Consider the following 9,006-nt stretch of genomic DNA (forward strand, 5'->3'; position numbering starts at 1 on the left):
GTAGGACAGATGTTTGTGAATAATACAGTGAGCAGCAGTTTAGGTGACATCTCTTGTATCAAAGAGACTTAAACAGATGGTGTCCTTGACTCCTACAGGAATAAGATGCTAGATTATCTATTTATTTCAGCTCATACTAGTGTTACTAATTTTGCAGCAACCACCATATATTACCAATATATGACTTATGCCTTGTTTCCAGGATGTTATATATTCAGTGAATGAACTTGGAATACTTGGTGCTCCTTAGGGCAAAGAGGACAGAAATAAAACATTTCATGATATATCAATGTACTGAAGAATTAAATGCACGTTACAGACATAAAAAGGCTGATGCAATCTTTCTATAGCTTTGAAATGCTTTACTTATATAAAGTATAAAATGTTGGGTGCACAATGCAAAAAATGCATCTTAAATCGAAAATGACCATGGTTTGCTCTCTATGCTGTCATATTAGTACTGATTGTAAATCTCTGAAAAGTTTTGACCCTCAATGTTTAGTAATGGATGTTCAACTATATACACTGAAAAATTTTTCACATTTTTTTTATTTATTTATTTGGCCATATTAAGTAGAACTGCCTTTTATGTAATTAACATAAAACTATATGTGATATAATTATTTAAAAAAACACCTTCAAACAGCTTCAGAAGGCATCATGCTTAATGTGTTACAGATTACATGATTTACCCATGCATGACTACTGTCATTTTAGTGTAGCTTTTGAATGAGATTAGTTTGTGCATTCAAAGGAAATTAATTGCCCTCTCACTTTGCTGTCACTACTAATGCATCAGGGTATAGAAAATGTCTAAAATGTAGAATTTGGTATTTAACACAAAAAAGTGAGGTGAGAGAACCGCTGGATGACAGACTTCTCATCAAAGTTTTTAGATTGAAGAACAACTAGCCATGACTTAAATGGACAAATTGTTGTAATATTTTGTGCATTGCACAGATTCAGAACTTTAGTGTAAATTCAGAACCATTATACAAATAAATGGAAATATATGATAACATACTGAACATTTTTGAATATTTTGCTGGTGAACTCTTATTTATAATTCCTCAAGAAATACAGGATAAAAGGATACAAGGTGCAAAAATATTTACATCAGGAAAATATTTTCAGAACAAAATTCTGAAACAATAATAAAGTACATTATCTAAGTCAAATATATATAATAAAAGCTTATGTTGGACAAAAAAAAAAATTTAATGCATTTTACTGCTTATGATTATTTGGTGTATATCACTTTAAAACAAAACCTATGTTTCTCTCTATTCCTCTTTTATATTTTGATTTGCAAATTTGTCAGAGGATCAAAGTTCATCCAACACACTAAGGAATTAAGCAAGGAGGAAACTCACCATAACAGGTACCATATAAAAAGATGATGGTATCCATATTTTTATATAACAATAGAACAGCCAACTGAAGGCACTGCACATGAATAAATCATTATCAGTATCGGCTGTATAAGACCAGCAAATCTTTGGATACAAGCAGACAATGAACAACACAACATACACTGCAGCACATCTAAATCTATCTTTGCGTTCTATAGGATAAAACATGACCTCTCAAATAAAATGAGTTAGTGTTATCACATCCCACTGCACAAACATATTAGAATTGTGATAAATACTTTTTTGCCTTACATACGTTTTATGATTTTTTTTTTGTCATGTCCGAAAATAGAAACCATCATTTTGTAACAACAACAAAATCGAGCAAATACAAGTATCAAATTACAACTGTAATACACATTTCATAATTAAGTTGATGTATTCACTTTTGGAAGGTAGGTTTCTTTTATTTACAGCATTCTTATCTTGATTTTACAGAAAGTTTACGTATTCACATAGTGTAGACATTTCCTGATGAAATATAAACTGGTGCTGCGGTGAAGAAGTCAAAACAGTGATACACTTTGGTGTTTATCTGTCACTAGGCTTGAGACAGAGAGGAGAGAGCATATTTTTTCTGCATGGTTTCCTCTGCTGAGAGGCTGAGACCGTCTCTCCCTCGGATCCCATCAGATGGGGGACTGTGCGAAACGACATGTCTATTGCTGCGTGTAAGAGCGAGAGAGAGCCTAGAGCGAGGAAAGAAGCATGTGTGTGCACAGAACGAAAGGCAGAGTGTGAGTGCGAGCGCAGATGATGCTGCTCGTGAAGGAGATGGTGCAGGTTTTGGCCAGATTTTCCCCGCTAAGGTTTGACCTCTGTGTCCTGTCAGTTTGCAGCTCAGCTTCTCAGGTAAGAGCTGTTCGTTATTTTGCTGCTGGAATCCGAGCAGGTTGCTGTATGCATTCCTAATTTCCGTGTTGGTGGTGTGTGTGTTGTGTCGTATGTGCAGAGAGACACAGAACGACAAAGGAAGGAGGGGGTGTACAGCAGAGGATATCATGTGTGCACTATAACTAAGGACAAGGAGCAGAGAGAGTTGGAGAAGAGGGGAAATAAGGACACAAGGCAGAAGGCAGACACCGTCCCTTTATTGGCCAGAACCGGCAACAGAGACAAAAGAGGTAAAGCAGCCTCCGAAGCCTCGTTACTCCTCGGATTCCATGTGCCTCTGGCAACTCATCGAGGGTGAATAGATGTCTGTGTCTGGAAAAAGGAGTTTGACGTGAAGCAGATCCTCAGGCTCCGCTGGCGCTGGTTCAGCCACAGCACTCAGACCTCCGCTGGGAATGGGGCTACATCCAACAGGAAAGTTTCGACCACCGGGGAACACCGGTCCGGCTGAAGAGTCTCCCGGACAGAGGAGGATTCCGCAAGAGCAACAGCCCTGTGCACAGCATCTCTGGCACCGAACCCTGGACCCATCGCCTGTTTATGTCAGGGCAGGCGATCAATCATGGCACCAGCAAAACATCATCCAGCACCTCCAAGCTAGCGAGGAGCAGCTTCCAAGAACAACTCACCTTGCAGTGCCAGGAAAGAGGAGGCGAAGAGCAGCCATGAGGATGTGAAGAGCAATCCGGAGGAACCCTGTGAGGAGGAAGCCATAGACAGGTAAAAAAAACTCAGTGCAGAAATAGAACTGTGTAACCGGATGTGTGAAGAGTCAGCTAAGTTTGTCTGTAGGAATGAAAGACTTGCAGTTTTTAAATGAAAATCCTATTTTTGTCCTCCATGCGGTAATGAAAACAGACAGTACTGTGGCCCGAGAGATGATGGGTGTTATTTTGGGACAGAGTGGATTTACGTTAAGCCCTAGGGAGCGTCAGGATTGAGTACAAGTACAGTATTTAACTTCACTTATTCTGGCTTCATTACGCCAGTGAAATTTGCCTTTAAAGAAATGACAGTTTTGCTTTACTTTCATTCGATGTGTCTGCCAGGACTCAGGGCCTCCGTGACACGTTGGTTTGGTCTTCGGAGAATATCATTTTTCAAGTCAACTCCATCATTGCAGCTGCCACCGCTGCTCACCTGGGAATAGTTCATTCACATGACACGCGGGTTGTAGAAGCACAGCCTCTGAAATACCTACTGCATAATTATTCATAAGCAGACATCTCACAAAAATACAGAGGAAAACAGAAGCGTCTGGATATAGCCGGTAGTATAACACATTCTGGAAGCTGTGAGGTGGTTCACTCTTCATTTTAGCAGCCTGCATTTTCATAACCTGAAGCAGGAATATTTCATGTTAATGCATGCATCCTCTGACTTGTAAATGCTAAAAAGAGGATACCATTACACCAAAGACCATTGGCACAAGGCTATACATTTGGGAAGGGCAATAGGATGAATTATCTTAGTGGGGATGGTATTTACACATCAGTGCAGTTCGAGAGAAAGAGAACATTTAATTTTCTTGCTTCCGATCGATCGAAATTTATTAGATTATAAAGCCCTACTTCCACAGATGCTTTCAATACACATCTTAAGTGCTGGAAGTTAAGGAGAGAAGGCTCTGTGTAGCATCATGTCAATGTAAGGCAGGAAGAAAACATCTTCTCAGATAAGGAAATGGTGAGACTGACCCACACTAAAAGATGATGTCATTAGAGATATAAAAAAAAAAAAAACTTTTCTAAAAAAAATTAAATAAATAAAAAATACCCTGCCCATTATGTTCTACAACTGATTAACAGTTCTGTCTTTAACGCATATTTTATAAAGCCCTATACATAAGCACAAGACTATGAATGTTTGTGTTTAGGCAGAATTTCTAGTGAATTTATTAACGATTGGTTAATAATAATATATTTGCCGAGTGTGCCAAGTGATTCAAATATGTAATTAAATTAATTGCATGACATGCTGATTAATTAATCACATATATTTGTACAAGCTGAAAAAAAGAAACCTAATGGTAATTTAAATGCATAACATTATGTATTTCGACATGTTTTAATATCTTATTGTATTGCATTTCCAATATTTTTATTTAACAATTCATGTTTACATAGACTGTTAGTCTAACACTGTTATGTCCTGTTTTTTCCCCTTTATTTGCAGTACACAGATTTGTAATTATTATATTTTTTTTTTGCAAGTAAACATATCCTGCGTTGATGGCTCTTTATTTATTCATTCTTGCTTGTTCTGGTGAGGAGCATTGCCTGTAGTCACATCTGGGGGCTGGACTGACCACTGACTAGCAACACATGACTTAAATACCAATACGCTGACTTAAATACATTACATTGTATTATATTAACATAGTTAGCCATGTGCTTGTGGCACCCATTGAAACTCTGCTATATCTCCTGCTATAGACACATCTCTCATGGTTGTTTATTAGTTTATTAATATTTTAGTGCATGTGTGGTGTTGCTTTTTAGCCTTTTATCTTTCAACATGATTTAAATAGACTCAATTCCGGTCAAAGACAATAAATAGATCAGGTAAATCTGGCAACAATATTCCTTATAAAACCATCTTCATGTCAGTCTTAACTGCGTTGGTTATATTCGCAAGACACGAACTCTCAAACAACAAGTTTTGAACCTTTAAAAGCTTATATTAATTACATTGCTGGTCTGAAAGGATTCTTAGTGTTAATAGCCTTGTTCACTGATTGATATGGTCTCGTGAACTTAACTACCATGACTTCATTCTTCATCTACCATGGAAAATTGCTATTTTCAGGCTGAAATGACATTAGCTGCAACATTAAAACAAATTGCTAATTTTATTTTATGCCTAGAAAATCATTCTTAACCACTGAAAATTAACTGCTGTATTTTTGAGTTGTGTGTTGTGCTATGAATATTTAATCAGAGAATTAGATAGAAACAAAAGAGGTTTGATCCCTTGAGACTCTCCTATCATGTGCTTTATATGATCATACCTCAGAGCCTCTAGATGTACAATTATACATCTGCTGTTACATTTGTTTGTTATTCTGTGTTTTTCTTCCCGGTCCTTTTATCACTTTTCATTTAGTATGCGTAAATAAAGCATAAATTTGCCTTACAGGCTCAATGTAATGTAAATGAGGCCTTTAGACTAGGGTTTTTGTTGTGCATCTCTGTGTGTGAGTTAATAGTGCGATCAGACCAGGTTCTTCAATGCACATTTTTACCCAAAGGGCAAAAAAATAACTATTCATTGGTTTATGCGTTTTATTGCCTTGAATGACATTCATCAGTAAAGGAAAGCCAACTGAAGAGGAGGTGGTAATGCATTAGAGTGCAATTATAAAGCAGAAAAAGCAAATATAAAATGAGCTGAATATAAATAATAGTACTCACAGCATTGTTTTGAAAATGCATAATCAGAAGGCTTGTCCTCTGCACTTATGGGTGAACTATTTGGGACTTAACATATTCATCTATCAACACAATCATTCAAACACAAATTGTTATCATAGCATAACAGTCCAGCTTGCAATATTTGCCGATCCCATTTCCCCCTCCATTTACTGTCCTCTCTAAACCAGCATGGCCACTTAAAATAATGAAAAAGCTTAGAAAGAGTCTGTATTGACATGCAATTTCTCAAGACACAATTCATTTCTTCAAATAAAGCACATTACTAGGAAAAGTGCCAAACATGTCATGTTTAATAGTGTATGCTATGTAACATGTAAGCTATATCTGATATAATACTAATAGATTTCATTATCAGTAAAACGTCAAACCGGTGGAATGTCAAAATCTTGTGAGGCAGCCAAATTATGAATAAAATATTTTAGGGAAGAAATTAATCTGGATTCAGCCTAGGAGCTGTATCAGAATTATTATAATTAATGAAAACTGCTGAATACTGTTCAGAATGTTTCTGTCGATCTTCTGTAACATCGAGGCTTCAGACCTGCTCAACATAAATAATTCAAAGGGATTGATGAAATATGTTTTTTAAGGGTTATTTTTCAAACAGAAAGCGAGATGAAGAGGCATATAATATATGCTGAAATTAGAGAGGTCATGGTGATTTTGTAATGATGAACTGACCCAGTAAGAGCATGTAGGTGGACGGCATGCTGATATAACAAGCAGAAATGTGTGAAAATAACATCATAACGGGAGATATTAAGAAATATTAAGAAAAACTTTTGCTCTAGTTCAACATGCACTCAAACCAGTACTAAATCTAACATGTAGAATCTCTAGCTGGGCTTTTAAACTAGGCCCATTTACTATAATAGATGATCATTTTGAGTAAATTCATATTTCTGTGAAACATCTGCTTCTGAATTTATCAAATGGCCAAGCAGAGAGAGAGAAATGTCTGGTGTCCTACATAAAGGGCTTAGGGCCATGTTTGTGATCTGTGTTAGCATTTCTTCAACTATTCTGACAAGCTGACAGCCTGCTGGCTTGCAAAGGGTCGCGGGTGTTCAACTAAAACTACAACACTGTTATGTACAAATTAAAGTTCATATCAAACATTCTAATGAAAATATCACAAACTGGACATATCACATGATTGGTTAGTTCCATAATGATAAAATAACAGCAATAAAATTAGTAGAGAATCATCTTTTGGTATTTTTAACTGGACTAATACTTATACATCTCTGTATCAAAGAAGATGGCCACATGTTGCATGGCAGACATGATTACATGTTTAATTAAATACATTGCATGAAATACATAATGCATTTAAGTTTTGAATGCATTGTCTTGAATTCACTGAAATTATTTTATGAAATCCATTGAAAGGTTGAAAGGAGTACTGCCAAAGCTCACTGTAAGTACTTGCTGGAAGTAATTTTGCTGAAGGATTTTTTGGAAATCCTTGCAGTTTCCATAGTTGTGTACAGAGAAGCCATAATAAATGTTATGCATAAGTGTTGAAAGTATTTTGTTTTAGATTATAATAAATATTTAAATACATTAAGATTATAATTTTTATAGTTCTTAATAATATGTATCATAATGATTTAGTGTATATAGAAGTCTTTAAAAAAATGCATATGCACTTCTGTATTTACCTGGACTACATACTATTTGAACAATTTTAAGATATCAAAAGCCTTATGTCTCATCAGAAAAATACATTCTGAAAAAAAATATTCTTTGCATTGCTAGCTGAGCAGCCCTTGTAAAAAAAGACCATCCCTTTCCTTTGATGAAACACTATCTATAAGAGCAATCTTGGCCCTGGCCCTTTAATAAGGAAACAGCAGAGACTTGAGTCAGCAGCCGTTACGTTGAATAATATCTCAATTTCCTTTCAATTGCCTTGGAAAATAATGACACCATCTTGTCCTAGGATGAGAGCTTCATTTCAGGGAGAGATTTATAGTGTCTTCATAAAGCATTGACAGGTTAAGAGACATTGTCCAGTTACGGAAATGGAAATGTATGAGAGGGAGAAAAATATGCAAGAAACGAGTTCACTGTTGAATGTGCTGTGCATGAAATAATTGCACAGAAATCCTAGTCAGTTTGAAGTATTAAAATCACTGATGTTTAAAGATATGGAGCAAATATCTGCTGAATGCCATTTCTAGCAAACATTGCATTCAAACTGGCATTTCAAAAGATTGCCTTACAGTCTTTATAAATTATGATTTTGTTTTAAAGCTTGTGGCTTACTGATTAATCACTGAATTAAGTTTTTATGTGTTCAAAAGAAAGCATCACACACACACACACACACAAAACAGAACATTGAGAAAATGTCTTCTTTTCAAAGGGTGCCTGCACAGCTAATGCATTAATCTGAGTATAGTTCAAGACGGCAACGGACAGTTATTCCAATTGGGCAGAAATCTTATTAGACTTTATAATTAGTTTCATATAACATTTACATGAATACCATGAATAAACAAAACAGTCTGTTTTACAGTTTATCTATAGTCTATATAATGTCTGAACTGCTATAATGCATATACAATGTATTTGTATATAGTTGTGTATAGTATGCATTTAAAAAGTGTCACTCACATCCTTATTTCTGCAGTAGAATATTGTTTGTCTTATGAAATGCAGCTATTAGCATAATTATTGATAATTCAGGATTTGTTGTCATTTGAGATCAATACATTTAAGCCAGGCAATAAATTATCCTAACACTGCTGAGTGTTCCGCATTCAATCAAATTATAATTCAGCTTCTCAACATGTCTATTAGCCTCAGCATAATTGGTAGACATTCATAATTTGCATCTGCTGGGAATAGGATATAAAAAAATGCACACTTAGCAAACACCTGGCTTCATTTTTCTTACTGAATATGATGGGGGAAACAGATTCATTTTACAACACAACTGATTCACGCATGGTGTCTATTTTAATTGCAGCTTTTCCTTTGAGGTTAAGAATACAGCACTGAAGCGTACTGGAATTTAGACAGGTTCTGCACAGTTTTTATATGCCTTGCAGATAGTCGGCAATTGTGATGAGACACTGCACACTGAAGGGCAGTATAGTCTGAAGATAAAGAAAAGAGTGCAATACTTATGATAATAAGAAGTGGTCTGACCTGGAGGTTCTATTGCACTCTGAAAAAAAAAAAAATGCTTTCATCTTTGCACCTGTTCAGCTTCTGAAAAACTGTGCATGGTTACATTTACAAACATCCATTGTAAC

The sequence above is a fragment of the Carassius auratus genome, unplaced genomic scaffold (genome assembly GCF_003368295.1).
Source record: "Carassius auratus strain Wakin unplaced genomic scaffold, ASM336829v1 scaf_tig00046137, whole genome shotgun sequence".
In the NCBI taxonomy this organism is placed as follows: Eukaryota; Metazoa; Chordata; class Actinopteri; order Cypriniformes; family Cyprinidae; genus Carassius; species Carassius auratus.